We start from the raw sequence: 17948 nt of genomic DNA, 5'->3' as shown, positions 1-17948 counted from the left end.
CAGTGTGTATTGTCTCTTGTGTCAATCAATTATCGTTAATTTCTGAGTGAAAACCACCCCATGTTCGTTCAAAAGCACTAAATAGTTAACGTTTACCTATTAACTATATGCTGGCGTCATGTAATAATTTGTGGTTGATTTAAAATTTAAACAACTACATTGCAAATATTTAGAATTCTATATTTCAAATTATACTACTCAAAGTCTGCTAAGCACCAGGCGTATTTTTGTACCTATCTTATGTACGAGTACAAAATCAATTGAAGATTTTTTACAGTCGATAAACATTTTTGAAAACCAAAACTTAAACGTTCTTTGAGATGAATTAGAAACTGAAATGAGTAAATTTTATAATGCACAAATTATTACATTATAACTCCGATAAACATAGTAACAGTTATGGTAATAGATTTATTGATTTTACAATTAAATAACATGTATATATTAAATGGTAGAACTACTGGCGATGATGCCGGAAGTACTACTTGTAAAGGTACCAATGTTGTTGATTATTTTAATGTAATTCAAATCTGTTTTAAAAAAGTACTCTATCTTACTGTTAAAGGTTTTTGTCCCATTTTATCAGATGCACATAATCCTATTGTTTTAATATTGAATATTAACCAAATTGAAATTGTTGAAAGGGTATAAATCTATATCCTAAAAAATGCTTTCACCGATGCCTACCTGGTAAGGAAAGTAATTCCATTGTATACAAACAAGACTTACAAGACTTGTAAATGTTATGTGACATGACTGTAATGTGTTCTGTTTGTGTCACTACTGTAGTCAGTAACATAAGATGATAAAAATATCAAAGTCTGTTTTTTATTATTATTATTGTAACAAATATACAAATAGTAACAAAAGGGACTAATATTATAATATAGTAATATTACATGTCAAATTAAAAGAAATGGTTTCTTTCAATACTGAAAGTAGAACACACTCTGGAATGAAAAAATGGGATGAATTTCAAAAAGACCAAATTCAGGAATTTTTTTGTTTGTTATACACGCGTTACATGGTGATACAGTATTTATCAATATAATAGAAGACTGTCACCTGAATTTTAGGTAGGTATGAGGAAATTCACTAACATCATGTTCGTGCGTCTCGACAAAGATATGAATTAAAGCTATTTGACATTGGTAATATATATAAAAAAAACTATTGTTAATTAATTTATTGGGAGATCAATATATATTTTTTGTTGAATTGCTTTAAAACCATTCATAAAAAACATTACAAACTGCAGATCAAAGTTTCAGTTGTTGTCATGATATATATCTATAGCCTATGCTTAATGAGGGTCCATCCGCTCTTAAGGCCACAAAATGCAGCTTTCCCTGTCGAGTACGGACCCCCCGAACATGTCACCAGTCATACCCTTAATTTTTTTCTTTTTTACAAAGTGGTATGCTGTACCAATGACGCGAATGAAATGTAACCTTATATACTAAAGTTTAATTATTTCAAAACAACCAATATATCAACATGTTATTATTAAACATTTAATTTCATAAATATAAATTAAAAAAAAAATTCAAAAGCAAAATTGTTAAAGTATTATGCCTAAAATCTTCTTTATATTGACAAATTCAATCACTAATAGTATACTTGATATGCTGTGTGTAAATGTAATTCAAAATGTAACAAATTATAATTTCATGTACTACTAAAAAAGAGAAATAACAAATTTATAACATAAGTGTCAAAAATCAGAACATTTATAGCTATTTATAGCTTTCGAATTCATGTACAGCAGAACTGCTTTCCGGTTCTCATTCATTAATATGACATGCTGCGAACCAATATAGAAACCGAAAGGAGTTCTTGAATGCGGATTTACTTTTAGCTGTAAATCGAAAGGATTTATTGATCAAATCCGGGCCCATGGACAAAAAAATAGTAAACACAAATAGCTCCGCACCTGTGGGCGCGGAGCAATGAAATGTTTAAAAAAAATATCAACAGTAAAATTGTATTGGTTCCATTATTAAATGGTTAATTCCCAAAAAAGTTGTAACATAGAATGTCTCCATTATTGAATACACATACACAGAATAAAATGTTCCAGAACAAAATATTATTTTGCTAGGGTTTTATCCGTTTAGCAATGATTTTGTGTATACGCCATTCGCTTTCAAGGCAGTAAATTACCATATTTAATTCATACAAGCATTTTGGAGGTATACTTTTTTTTTAAAATTCAAACAATTATTTTTGCATTAGATATATAGCTTTATACACTTGAATATATTAATACTACTGAACCATCTATTAAATTATGGGACAATAAAAAACGCGAAAGCTTGTTACAGAAATTTGACATAACTCTTATAGAGCAATTTAAATAAAAACTTGACATTTTGAAAGCTAGCGACACTTTTAATCAGCAAAATGCAGATGATTTAGTTACAAATATCTCCACACTATTTCTTAAAACGTCTGAGGATGCATTTGGCTATTAAATAAAAAAACAACAATAAAGTTAAAGTAGATAACAATACATGTAGCTCTTGGTTTGGAGATCAGTGTAGGTGTGGCGCCACTATATGTCGCATCGCCGCTAAATGTCGCAATGGTAACGTTAAATGTCGCACGATTTCCCTTACAGTTAAATGTCGCAACACTACCGGTTATTGCCGCAAAATTTTAATTCATGTTAAACAAGTAGCTGGTGGTATTATGTTAATGCATTGTGTGTTATGGGACAAACTATCTACAATGTAGGAAATGATTTGCTGTAGTATAAATTCAAATGGTTGAAATGAAGTCATCTTAGTCGATTTTATATATTGACAACCAAAATTTATGCCAAAAAGCCCCTTGGTGATTGAACACATGCATTTGTATAAGTTTTTGTCTCCCGCCTTTTCGATGAAAAAGAGGGATATATAAAAAGGCTCCGTCCGTCTGTCCGGTCCTTAACTCAGCCATTCATCAAGAGATTTCGAAATAACATATGTTCACCAAATCAGGATGACCTGTCATGCTAAACAACCAGACCTCCACGGTGGTCTCACTTGGAGATCAAAGGTCAACACTGTCTGATGGAGGGTACAATTCTTGTCGGGTTTATAACATTTCTTGTCCGTCAAGGTATTTGAAATAACTTGACACAAATGCTCACTATATAAGACAACGCGCTTGCGAGACAACACTGTTTAATGGGGAGTATATGTTTTCCCTATCCATACCGTTTTTCATCCATGAAGGTATTTTGAAATAATATGACACACATGTTTATCATAAAAGGACCATTTGTCATACACAACACCCAGAATCCTACCTTCAAGGTCAAGGTCACACTTGAAGGTCAAAGCTATAAGTGGTCTGTTATAATGCATTTTTTGTCAGATCCACATTTTTTCACTTATCAAAGTATTTTGAAATAAGTTTGCACAAATATTCACCATATAAAGACAATGAGTCATGCATGACACTCTGACCTCTACCAATGTCAAGGTCACACTTAGAGGTCAAAGCTAAACATGGTATGTATTTTCCTTGTCCAGAGAAAAACTCCGAAAGTATTAGAGATTCCAGAGAAACTTAAAATATAAAAAGATAACAGCAAGAGGGAGTGCAAAAATTCGATTAGTTTTTGCCTTTTTTTTCTTTCAACTTTCATTACAAGTTTATGCTTTTGAACTTCTCCACATCAATCGTCTACATATGCAAGGGAGGATGAATGGCAGACATTTTCCTCATTGACCCTTTTTGCGAGATGATGCTTATATAGGTTTATATTTAAGTGTCAAACATAATATCGTTTGATTCTAGCTACTTTGGTTTACGATAGTTATAAGCTAAATCTCCACAGGCGTTACAGGTTTAGCCTCTACCGAACAACATCCACTTCCGGATAAAAAAAAACGCTATAGAAACGAGTTCTTCATTCTGCAGTATTGTTACATTCCGACTACACATTAAAATATTGTTTGCAAAGTTGTTTTAATGCTTTGAAAGTTCCAAATCGTTCATTTTCATGAGATAATAGATTCTGCATTCCTTAAAAGAAAACAAAAAATAACAGTTCATTGATAAAATCGTAGTATATACCTACGAGTTAAACTTCGCATATATACGCATGCGCTTGTAAGCATGAATGAATACATTGTAAATATAGTAAAGTCGTTAGAATTATATAAATGGGACGAAAATTAAATCAAATAAAATTCCTGATTTACATTTATGCAATAAAATTGTCCTAAAATGTTTTACAAAATAAGTACGGAGCTCCGTAACACAATTTACCTGCGTATACCGGAAAATAAATGTTGTTCAATTATCGTGGCTTCGTAAAATAGAAATTTCGAAAGCTATTTTTTTGAATATCTTTTTACACATGATTTTCCTTTCACTTTTGTATGTCTTAGATTTTTCACAAGAAATATGTTTCGAAATTCGGCGTTTATTGCCTGATTCAGTACGAGTAAAAATAAAGATTCGGGCACTCGACCATTCGACCAATAACAATTCGTCGAACTTGGGATATTGACGATTAAGCCAGAGCATGAAGTTAGATATAGGTATCTGTGGCCAGAGTCGACGATAAGAAATAATCATTTGAAACTAACTGTAAATCAGTGTAAGCATTATGCAGGCGTCACACTGTCACGAAATTGACACCAGATGGGCATACGAAAATGGAATTTGAAATTTCGCGCGAAGTTGGCCCCGGAATTGGTCGACAGCCCTTCAACAGCCGAAACAAGTACGATTCCTACAGAAGGTCACGCGATCGCATCCGATCCACACAGGAAGTCACCTCAAAAATGCAAATTTTTACCCGCATGACACGCAAAGGTCACGGGATAGGTACACGAGTACGATGCGATCGTATGTGGTTACGAAGGCGTCAAGTGACCTCCGGGTGGTACAAAACCTTCGGCCAACCGCGACAAATTCAGTGGCAGATAGTGCTAAACTTAGTTTAAACTTTATTTTGGATATTCATTTTACTATCACAAACAATTCTTTTCACACGAAAATGTATGATAAAAGAAATGATTTTGATTTTGGTATAGTAAATTATTCACATTTAGATGGAGACGTACCGCATGCAACATCTTACGGGGTATATATATCTCAGTTAATTAGATTCACAAGAGTTATTATTACAAAATTATCAAACTTTTTATTAAAAGAGGTTATGACCCTACTATTTGAAGACATACCGCATGCTTCAACACTTTTACAGTTGAACGCTACGCTTTTCTCTTTTGATTACATCTGACGGACCAAGTGGGAGACTATGATGGGCAGTTCTTAAAGCCCTTTGTGACTGAATTGGCTTGATATTTGTCTTCTGTCTTGCTTCGTTGGGCCCTTGTAGGTGATTTTCTTGTTGCTCTGTCTGCCTTTAAGACATTGAGTACTTTTGTTATGGATTCATTTTATTTACACTGTCTCGTTTATAGGAATATGGTGGCGCTAAGAGTGAGGTTTGGTGCACCATTAACCGGTTTAAACACCCCAGGAGAACTTATGCTGCTGACCGTTCCAAGGCGGTGCCCCTCTATTTTCCTCAGATGTATGTCTTTGTTGTTTCATACTGCTTTGGTGATATATTTGTCTTTGTCCCTTTTTGTATTCTCGTCTACGGTAAGTATCTCCCCTTTTGCCCCTAGTTTTATTTCTTTAAATTTGCCCCGCCCCCTTTCCCGAATTTCCTACACTCTTCCCCTGTGTCCTTGTTTCGTGGGCCTATTAATTAATCATTTATTTGTTTTCTTTGATTTCCTTGTCGGTTACTATTATTTCTTCGTATGTATCATTTTGGTAATAAGTCCGTCCGTACTATGCCATGCGCTCTGTCCTGTTTTGTTTGGGGCCCTCCTGGGCCACTAGTTCTTGTTGCTTGGTCATGTGGGGTTGCGTGCATTGAACGCCGCCTTTCCTTGTTGATCTTGTTTATCATATTTGATGAAACTTTATCATACCACCCAAGGTGGGCCTATAGGAGTTGCTCATCATGTTTTCTAAGGTATATCAAAATTAGCAATGCTTCTGCCTTCTTTCATCATCAAAGCATGAAATTCTGCAGGAAATAAACTGAAAATAATTGGTAATAAATTGCAAATAATGGAAGCTTTTGATGTCTCTGTAGAAATGTGCAAGACTGACAGATGAGGAAGATGGTCTGAGGCTAGTCTTTTATATGTCCACCTTGATAAACATGCAACGCTTAAGCCACTCAAATTTGCTTTCTTCGTACCCATCGTGGTCCCATCTCGATGACATCGTACCAAAATACGATGGCGACACGGCGGTATTGCGGGGGCTTCACGTAATCGTGTACCCTTCTTAGGATCTTCGTGTTTCCTTCGTATTGTCTTCTTGAGGCGATTGCACCGATGATCACACGAAGTAAAGACGAAGACTACACGATTTGACAAGATGGCTTCTCGACGGCCTTACGAAGCGCAAAATTGGCATACGAATTCAACACGAAAATGAACCTTCGCAATGTCTTCAGGCAATTTTTTGGCATGCCAAACATTTTGCGACCGCTCACGATGTTGCTGCCGGTGCCTGCAAAATTTAGCCGGGGTGTCATACGTTTGCAAAAGATGCACTCACGAATGGCCCAATGTTATTACGACCAGATCTGAATTTGAACATTTCTTTATTCGTGTATCCATCTTATGCCAAATTCGGGACAGTGTGACGCCTGCATTAAGAAATAAATACATTAAATTTATGTTCAGAAAATAAGAATTATTTTAATCTGTTTATATTAATGGGTGCATGGAATTGCCGAAAAACGACGAAAACCCGAAAAATACCGAAAAACACTTAAAATACAAAGAAATATTAAGACTGTGATTAAATTTAGAAAAATAAACAATTTTTGATGGTTATTTGATGAAATGGGTTTAATAATATCATTTTTAAATCGATAATATATCATAAAATACTCTGATGAAAGTGTTCGCTGAGCCTGCGTCGCACATAGAAAAGCCAAAAAACACATGCCACAGGCAATAAAAAACGTTAATTTCCATTTTAATCACTAGAGTAATTGTTTTTCACACTTCTGATCAATAAATTTATCAATTGTCAGCATTATATCGAAATGAACGCACTATAAAAATGTATTGTGGCAAATAAACGGGTAAGTGTTGCGGGCGATAAAATTGGTATAATTCCAACAAAATTAGTTTTATTTACTTTTCTTCTATCCTTTAAATGATTAAAATTTACTTTTTATTAGCAACCAGTGTAAATTAGAAAATGGTTCTGTATTTAATGCGATATGAAAGTGTTTTTCGGTTACGTAACAGTCTAGCGTCAAAAACATGGAAAAGCCGAAAAACACATTTTTTACGGGTGATAAAATAGTCGTAGTTAAAACAAGAGCCGCTATCAAATAATTTTTTCCAACCTTTTAAATGAATAACTGTTACATTTTCTTAATTACCAATGGAAAATGTCAGTGATATTATTTTTATGAATAAGTAAAAAAGTGTTTCTCGGCTATGTAACGGTCTAGCGTCAAAAACATGGAAAAGACGAAAAACACATTTTACGGGCGATGAAATAGACATATTTAAAATAAGAGCTATTAAACAAATATTTTTGTAATAAACACGGTATGAATGTGTTTTTCGGCTATATTACTGCCTAGCGTCAAAAACACATTTTACATGCGATAAAATAGATATATTTAAAAAAAATGTGCTGCTCAATACATTTTTCAACTGTTTAAATGAATAACTATTACATAAATGCTATTACCTTTGTAAAATGTCAGTAATATTTTTGTTATAAATACAGTATGAATAACTTGTGTTTTTTCGGCTATTAACAGTCAGCGTTAAAAACATGGAAGAGCCGAAAACCACATTGGACGCGCGATAAGAAAGGTATATGAACAAGAGGGCCATGATGGCCCTGAGGTCGCTCACCTGTATATAGCCCCCCTCCCCTCCCGGGCCAATTCTTACCCAAGGGCTTTTATTTGTTTATTTGAACAGACTTGGTAGACACCCATAAGAAGATGTTTCATGCTTAACATCTAAGTTCTAGCTTATTGGGTTTTTTAAAAGAAGATGTTTTAAGTTTTTACTATACACATATAGTTAAAAACAATGACACCCCTGGGGCAGGCCAGTTTTGACCCCCGGGCTTTTATTTGAACAAACTTTGTAGATATTTACGAAAAGATGTTTCATGCTTAATATCTAAACTCTAGCTATATGGGATTTTTCAAAGAAGATTTTTAAGTTTTTGCCATACACATATAATAAAATCAATGACCCCCGGGGCGGGGCCAATTTTGACCCCACGGCTTTTATTTGAACAAATTTGGTAGACACCCATTAGAACATGTTTCATGCTAAATATCTTAGCTCTAGCTCTTTGGGTTCTTTAAAAGAAGATTTTTTAAGTTTTTACTATATGCATATAGGAAAAATCAATGACCCCCTGGGGCGGGGCCAATTTTGACCCAAGGGCTTTTATTTGAACAAACTTGGTAGACACTCAATAGAAGATGTTTCATGCCAAATATCTTAGCTCTAGCTCTTTGGGTTCTTTACAAGAAGATTTTTAAAGTTTTTACTATATGCATATAGGGAAAATCAATGACCCCCTGGGGCGGGGCCAATTTTGACCCCAGGGCTTTTATTTGAACAAACTTGGTAGACACTCACTAGAAGATGTTCCATGCCAAATATCTAAGCTCTAGCTCTTAGGGTTGTTTAAAAGAAGATATTTAAAGATTTTTCTTTCGGTTGCCATGGCAACCAGAGTTCTGCATGGAATTAAATTCTTTGAACATTTTTTAAAGGTGACCACCAAAGGAACATTCCTGTGAAGTTTGGATGAAATTGGCTCAGTGGTTTATGAGGAGATGTCATTTAAAGCAAAAGTTTACGGACGAACGGACGACGGACGGACGGACGCCGGACGAAAAGCGATCACAAAAGCTCACTCTGTCACTTTGTGACAGGTGAGCTAATAAAAAAACCCATAAAATTAGACTTTCCAATCGTTTAAATAATTAACTTTTACTTTTTATTTGTTTACAGCAAAAAATAATCTAACAGTCGTTTTATATTTATGCTATATGAACGTACGTAGCTTCAATGAAGTAAAGAACATATATAGAAAAGCAATAATTTATTGCTGATATAATGGCTACACATCATCTAAATCATTACGCAGTATTTATTTTTATTATCTTATTATTTATTTCAGTGGTGAAACTTATAGGCTGGCTCAGGGTGAGCTTTTAGAATTGCTGAATGTCTGTCATCCATCTTATGTCAACTGTGATCTGTCCACATTTAGCATCGTCGGATACCCACGGCCGAACCATTTACATTTATCAGTTATGTCATATTACATGTTAATCAACCATGTGTATCCGACGATGAATGTTGTTAACATTCTACTGGTCATTTAGTTTGTTAACACTCTACTGGTCACAATTTTGCCCAAATTGTCTCAAAACTTGGTAAGAAACTAAGTGACAGGTTTTGCTCAGAGTTTGAACAAGGATCACCTTGGTTAAAAATCAGAAGTAGGTCACATGCAGTAGCCAAAAATAGAAAAATGTTTTACCTCAATATTGTGAATGGTTCATCTGAAGTTAAGAAGTTAGTCACACAGCCTGATTATGGAAAAAACTTGTTTAACTTGCTGTCCAATATAAATGAATTTGTTGGAAAGGTTTATATGAAGACTGTATGTAACAATTATCGAATAATGAAAATATAACAGTACATTTGAATTGATTTGATTATAGATTTCATTTTTATTAATAAACGATAAAGTAATTCATTTGAAAATTAATGTGTAGAGATGAATACAACACACCAGAATATATATATTATATATATAAATGCATCAAAGTACAGTACATAGATCTGTAACATGGCACGCTATACAAAAGAATGTACTATAATTTGGTAATTAAGTCTTGTAGGATGATTCAATTAATTGACTTTGTAGAGTTCAAGCCAGGTTATGTCTTTTATTAGATAGACTCAATGTTACTGTTTCAATATTCTATACTGCAGTCCATTTAACTGGTGTTTCAAAAAATTATTTCTTTATTACTCATCTATCAGCTTGCCACATATGGAACATTACATCTTCCTTGTCTCATTAATAACTTTGGAAGAAATAAGCCTTGACGTGGGTCACTTGTTAGGAAAATTGACCTTGGTCAGAAGATGACCCCTATTGTTTTTGAGGTCAGTAAGTTAAAATCAACATGGCCTTGATAAAAATGGATTATATTATCAAGCATTGTAAACTTCAGTGCTTTGATTTTTCAACTGACAACATGCAAGCAATGTACGTAGTAGGAAATTGATGTGCGTTTAGAAACCAGTCGTGTGCCTCACGGCGAAATTCAATCGCATTTAATAGGTTTTAGCACGTACGAATTCTAGAAGCAATTCAATGAAAAAGTACGGTGTCCCGTTAGGGTCATCGCGAAACAATATCGATGTTGCAAGTCGGAATAACGAAAATACGATGGTGCAAAGTCGAAGGTAGGGTGATTGTAATATTCTTTGAATTTTTTATATACTATTAAAGTTGGTCCATGCGATTCACAAATGTGAATATAATAAGAGAAAAGACACAATTGTGTGCTAGTCAGTTTTATTATCTGGACTGATGCATTGGCGGGAAATCTTCCAGGATATAACATTCTACAGGCACAACGTGGTCAGTGGAAATTTACAGAAATGAGTATTAAGGTTAAAGGTCATATGAATATAAAAGAACTCAATATCATTACATTTCCCTCTTTTTAAATACATAGCTGAATGGTATCCACGTGTAAATAAATCATAAAAGAAATATGGTTCTATTTAAAGTTAACGTTAGAATAACGCATGTTTAAATATCAATTAAGTAATCAGTTTATATAAGCAAATATATGTTTATCAAACAATGTACGTGTTTATTCCAGTTTATATATTTTTTTAATAGTTTATATTTTTTTTTGTATTATTAATTTTTTGTTTGTGATGTTTTCTTATAGACCCCTTTCAAAATTACTAAAAATAGAACGCTGCATATCATTACTGACCACAGGTTATATCTGGAGGCAGCAAGCTGTCTGCTAATAGCCTAAGTTCGTTGAAATGCTCAAAAATGACCTTGTCTTTGGGTTTTATTCTTTATAATTTTTTGTCTGTATAGAAATCTATTTATTTTTTTACTTAATAAACTATCCATTTCTGCAGACAAAACACTGCTGATCCATTATTATTGGAACATAAAAACCTTGGACAGGCTACAGATACTAACATTCAATGCGCCCACTGATAAGTTATTGAATTAAACTGTATTTATAAAATCCTTTGAGAGTAAATTATAAAAAGGCCATTTTAGTATATAAGTCCCTAAACACTCTCCTCCCATCATTTTTTTAATATATAAACAATATGTATCATATAAATCATTTGTTTGAACTGTATACTATATGTACATTTTGATAGAGACTCGAAAGGAAGCCTGAACTTGCCAAACTATGTTGCCCCTTTAAATAAAGTCATCATCATCATCATCATTATTATTATTATTATTATTATTATTATTATTATTATTATTATTATTATTAAATTATGTACCAGTGTTTCGACATGTACAGCCTGTTCTATTATTAGAAACTTACAAGTGTTGGCAATCAAGAGGCAGTGTACAAATAACATACGTTACAAGGCTTACCTGATAAAGAAAAAAATATGATCAAATCCATGCAACCTTAATTGTCATTGATTTATTTAAATTATCTTTAATTTATTTTTAACCTCAGGCATAAAGTCAGTTTCAAAACTACAATTCAAAACTTCCAATATTATTAGAAATATCAGATTACAGAAAAAAATGAAAACAACTGACTGGCTTAAATACATTTATTTGTGGAACATCTTTCCAAATTATACAGATATTTTTTGACTTCTGAAATGCATAACCCAGTCATTTAAAATATTTCCACTTCTGCAGAAAAGCCTGTTAATAAAATTAAGGCTAAACTTTATTTTTTTGCTAACGATTAATTTACTATGTGGAATGGAGAAATTATTAGACCTGCCAGTTACTTAATAATGATTTATATTATGAAACATAGTAAAAATCATGCAGCAAAACAATTGGTCAATCCATTACTGTTTGGGTGGAGTGGGCTGGATGTTATGTGGGAAAACCCCCAATCTTTTGCAAAATCTGAAAATACTTCAGAAGAGAATTGTGGCCCATTATCAGTGACAAGTTTGTCACAAATGCCATACCTTGCTAAGTGAACTTTTAGCTTTCTAATTATAGTAATGCTTTCTGTGTGAGGTAGAGCATCTACCTCAAAGTATCTACTATAGTAGTCTACAGTCAGCAAGTAGTCCTTACTGTCAAAGGAGAAGAGATCAGCGGCAATGTTTTGCCAAGGTCGGTCCGGCACGTCGTGGGGAGTTAATGGTTCTTTTGCGTTGGAATACCTGTACTTCTGACATAAAGCACATTTTAAAACATGATTTGTGATTTCTTCTGTCATGCCAGGCCAAAACATTACGTCTTTAGCCCTTTGTAAACATTTTTCTACACCCATGTGACCTTGGTGTACTGATTCGATCACCTGTTTTCTTGCAGAGGCAGGTATGAGGACTCTTTGCCCTCTGAATATAAGATCATTTACAGACGACAATTCGTCCCTGTGGTTCCAGAACTCAATTATTTCTTGTTTACAGTCTGCACGTGAAACTGGCCAACCGTCAATAATAGTTCTCTTAAGAAGCTGCATGCTCGTGTCATTTTGAGTTTCATGCCTGATTGATTCCAGTCTGTTATCGGTTATATGTAACCCTTTCAACACTGTATGTACATGTAAGTCGAGACCTTCTAATTGTAATGTTTCTGGAAGCGGTTGTCTAGAAAGTAAGTCACTGATTGGTACTTGCTTTCCAGGAACGTGGCGTACGTCAAGGTCATATTTTGATAACTGTAACCGCATTCTTTGAAGTCTCGGTGGACATGCAGACAAACTTTTCAACATGATTAAGCTCATAAGTTTGTTGTCGGAGTGTATAATTACATGTCTACCGTATACATACTGATGGAAGCGCGTGTAACCAAACAGTATTGCTAACATCTCTCTTTCTATGTTGGCATAATTAGATTCAGTCTCTGTCAATGTCCTAGAAGCAAAGGCAACTGGGCGGCCATTTTGGATGATGGCTGAGCCGACCCCACGCATCGATGAGACACATTCAAGAGTTACACTCTGTTTCGGGTCAAAGTATGCAAGAACAGGGGTATTTGTGATTATGTTTTTCATTTTCGTAAATGCTTCTGTCTGGGAAAAATCCCAAACAAATTCTGCATCTTTCTTTAGTAGGGATCTCATGGGGCTTGTGACCTCTGCTAGGTTTGGAGAAAAATTTTGCAGATAATTTGCCATACCAAGAACATTTTCAAGTTGCTGTCTATTTTCTGGTATTTTGAGGTTCATAATTGCCTCTATTTTACTAGGATCTGGCTTTAATATTAGGTGACCAAAGAATGGGACTTCCTTTACTCCGATGATACATTTGTCCGGATTGAACTTTACTCCCTTTGAATGTGCTCTTTCAAGGGCGTTGCGTAAGTTTGCGTCATGTTCTTCACGTGTCTTCCCATATATCAAAATGTCATCTACTATGGCTGTTAGACCCTGCAATCCTTCAAAAATTTCATCTACTTTCTACATGAATATGTCACTCGATGCAGATATGCCATATGGGAGTCTTAACCAACGGTATCTGCCGAATACCGTGCTGAAGGTTGTTAATAATGAAGACTGTTCATCAAGTTTGATGCTCCAGTATGCGTGTGTTATGTCAAGTATGCTAAAGTATTTTGCATCAGTCAGTCTTGATGTAACGTCGTCAATAGTGCGCATTGGATAGTGAGGTCGCCTTATAGCCTCATTTAAAGCTTTTGGATCAAGGCAAACCCCGAGTTTACCTGTCTTTGGTTTTTCTACAATGACTAAGGAGTTCACCCAGTCCGTGGGTTCAGTGACCTTAGTTATTATGCCATCATTCTCCATGCGCTGGAGTTCTTCGTGTAGCCTGTCCCTTAAAGCTTCCGGCACTCGCCTTGGTGCGTTTATTACAGGAACAGCATCACTCTTAATGTGAAGTTAACATTCACCTGGGATGACCCCTACACCTTGGAATAAATTCCCATACTCTGACATGACCCTTTGTTTATCTAATTCTGTATTTGACCTGTCTATTGAATATGTGAGCTTTATCAGGCCTAAGTTAACAGACGATTGTAAACTTAGCAGCGGGACTGTCGGACTATCAACAACATAACATAATGACTCGCTAGTCTTGTTGTTGTAGCGCAATTGCATATTTATTATACCGCATACAGGTATGATGTTGCCTGTGTACGATGTTAATCTATTTTCTGCGATTTCAAGAGGTCGTTTTATCTTTAATTTCTCATAATGGCTCAATGGTAGAATATCTACCGCGCTCCCAGTATCTATCTTAAATTTAACAGGAATATGGGAAGGACTGACATTAATTGGTACAAAGGCACAATCAGGAGTAGAAGATGAAAATTTTACCATATCTACGTAATAATCCTGATTTTCTGAATTTACATTATCACAAGAGTTGTATCCAGAATACTTCACATTGTCAACGTTTTTATTTTTAGATCTGCAAACGCTTGCAAAATGATTTTGCTTTCCACATGCGTAACACGTTGAATGTTCAGCTGTACATTTTGACCCTGGTCTGTGAGTGTTTTGTCCACATCGTTAACATTTCAGTGGTTTTCTTGTTTTTGAGTGTTATGATAATTTCTTTGTTGATGTTGTTGTTGTTGTTGTTGTTGTTTAGGTTGTAGAAATGGTTGGTTTTTATATCCTTTATGTTTTGATTTGTGCTGCTTAACCAGGTGTACATCATTAGCTGCTGCCATTAATTGAAGTTGTTTCTGTGCATATTCGCGTGCTTGTGCGATTTGAATAGCATTTTCGAGTGTTAATCCCTCGCCTTTGTTTATCAACTTCTCTCGTACTTTTCCAGAATTTGTCCCAAAAACAATTCTGTCTCTGATCATTTCGTCCTTGTCTTTAAAGCTGCAATCTGATGCACTTAGTCTTAATCTTGTGATGAAGGCATCAATACTGTCAGTGCCTTGCACTTCATTTCATTGTTAAACTTGTACCTCGCGAATATCGGGTTCAAGGACGGCTGCACATGTGCTTTGAACTTATCATAATAACTCTGAAGATTTTCAGCATCATCACCAGTGAAGGGTTCCCATGTAGCGTGAATGTCCCTGCCCTTGTCACCGACCCAGATCAACAAATATGATATTTTTTCTTTCTTAGTTTTGTTCTTGAGCGGCCCTGTAAACATCAGTTCAACATGCCTTTGGAATTTAATCCATTGTTCAGGAAGATTTGACGCTTCCCAGTTTATAACTGGCACAGAAAGTCCTGTTAATTCCATATTTTGTTATCTTATATTCCAACTATAAATTCTGACACCGTGTAATATTCTTTGAATATTTTATATACTATTAAAGTTGGTCCATGCGATTCAAAAATGTGAATATAATAAGAGAAAAGACACAAGTGTGTTCTAGTCAGTTTTATTATCTGGACTGATGCATTGGCGGAAAATCTCCCAGGATATAACATTCTACAGGCACAACGTGGTCAGTGGAAATTTACAGAAATGAGTATTAAGGTTAAAGGTCATATGAATATAAAAGAACTCAATATCATTACATTTGTAATCGGGTTCGAAAAAGTCGAAAGTACAATGGTGAAAAGTCGAAATAACGAAATCACGACGGTGAAAACTCGAAATGAGTTCGCGTTTTCACCATCGTACTTTCGACCTCTCACCATCATGGTTTTGTTATTTTGAAACATTAACCAGAGACATAGATCTACATCTCTGCATTAACATGGAAACATTATTTTTGTAATCTTTATATTTCGGACTATTTTCTTATACTTTATTTTAAGTTAAATGTACATTAAGTACATGCGACTGTGCATTGTCTCGTTAGTTTATGAAAACGCCTCACTTTGAAATTTCCACCGGCTTTTAATTGCAATCACTAATAATGGTTTTGATAAGTCATTAGAATAATTTAGGCATTGGGCGGGGAGGAGATATGTGATTGAATTCATTTAACATGTGATAACTTTAAGCTTTTGTTTTACTCAAAATGTATGAGTGACTATCGAGGCAAAACGGTTATGATCACTCTTCTTTTGCTCATGAGTGAACTCGTCGGAAACATATTGATTGCATCATAACTAGTGACATAGTACTTTTGGTGTGAGAAAAAAGGCAACATTTTTTTTTCAAACGTTCACACTTTAAGTGTTCGATTCTGACATATTTTCTTTAGATACTAATGATGAAAAAGTACACTTCTTTCATAAAATGAAACCTATTACTATTTGTTTTCAAAATGGCCTTAAGAAACAGAAATTAACGGTGATCCACCTGAAAAGGTATCTAGAGCAGTAAAATCCTGTATTCCGTTTCTGAGTTTGGTGCCGATGAAATTAAAGCACAATTTGCAAATAAGTAGTCCAATTAAGAAGCTATAGTCACAACAAAATTACATGAAAAAGACAGATTCGGTTTGATTTAGTCTGTTCATGAGGGATAAAGAAAAGTACAACATCCCTCACACCCCTAGCTTCAGTGAGCAGTACTCAATTTTCAACACTTAAGTGCTGGAATCAATGAGGTATGTATATTTCCATTATTAGAAACTAACAATACATTTCAGTCTATTAAATGTATAATTTATTACTAATACAAGTGACATGTGTAGCAAAACAATAGTATTATTGCTTTGAAATGTAATAATGAAAGCAAACAAATTTCATTGCCAGCGAAACACTGTCAACTTAAGAACCATTTTAAACATGTTTTTGCTTCATTGGACAGCTATCAGAACGTCTTGCTAAAATCGCCAAAACAAAAGTTTGCGATTCAAGCTGACTGTTCTTGCTCTTTTCAACGAGTTCATAACACGTTGCTGGTTGCGTGCTTTGGTTGTACTAGCAAACAAATTAAGTAAAAAAAGTAACAACATTCAAATAATATAATTATTGACAATGAAGTATCATGTTGTATAAACATCAGCCCGCCAGATTATGTCAATGAGGAATGTGTTTGAATACAAATCGCGGTCTTACCATAAAAATGCAATAGAGGTGATGCCAGGGGAGGATGCCCCTAAGTGGTGGGAGCCTAGGCCTCCGGTAGGGTAATTTGGTAGCGGTAGATCTATACTGGTTCGATTATACTTTCTGATATGTCAATGATTAATATCATAATATTCTTTTCAAGTTCCTTATATAAAGTTTCCAATGTTTTCTGTAAGTGCATGATAATACTATATTATTAATACGATAATAAGGTAAGATATAAATATATATATAAGATTCTATGCCCACATAAACTAATTTATGTCATTGGTCTGTCCCTATTCTCATTACTGTACAGAATATTACGGGTCAGGTTTTAGCCAAGTACGTCTTAGCCAATCGATATCAAGACCTAAATCATGTGATGTTAATAAACCAATGATTACATTAGATCTATTGAAAAGAAATAATTTTGGCGAGCAATGATTCTCGCCTTTCTTTATTACTAAAATTTATCTATTTTCGAAGTTATACGCTTTATTTAAAGTGAACTAATTACGTATTACTACGGACAGTTACCTTATTAATCTGCTGGAAGCGAATTTTAGGGACGGTGACCCCGGTTTCATATATAATTTCGTGATGAAAATGGCAATTCATTTCACGGGCAGGATACGTAACAAGATACAGTTTATTATCAAATGAACATTTCTACATTCGTAATTAAATTTCACCTGTTTGGTCATTCGTTGTTTCAAGACTCGGGAATTTAGAAAGAACGATTGTAATCCACGAT

The sequence above is a fragment of the Ruditapes philippinarum genome, unplaced genomic scaffold (genome assembly GCF_026571515.1).
Source record: "Ruditapes philippinarum isolate M1 unplaced genomic scaffold, ASM2657151v2 ctg56_1_1_1_1, whole genome shotgun sequence".
Classification (NCBI taxonomy): Eukaryota; Metazoa; Mollusca; class Bivalvia; order Venerida; family Veneridae; genus Ruditapes; species Ruditapes philippinarum.
This window is presented reverse-complemented; position numbering follows the sequence as displayed.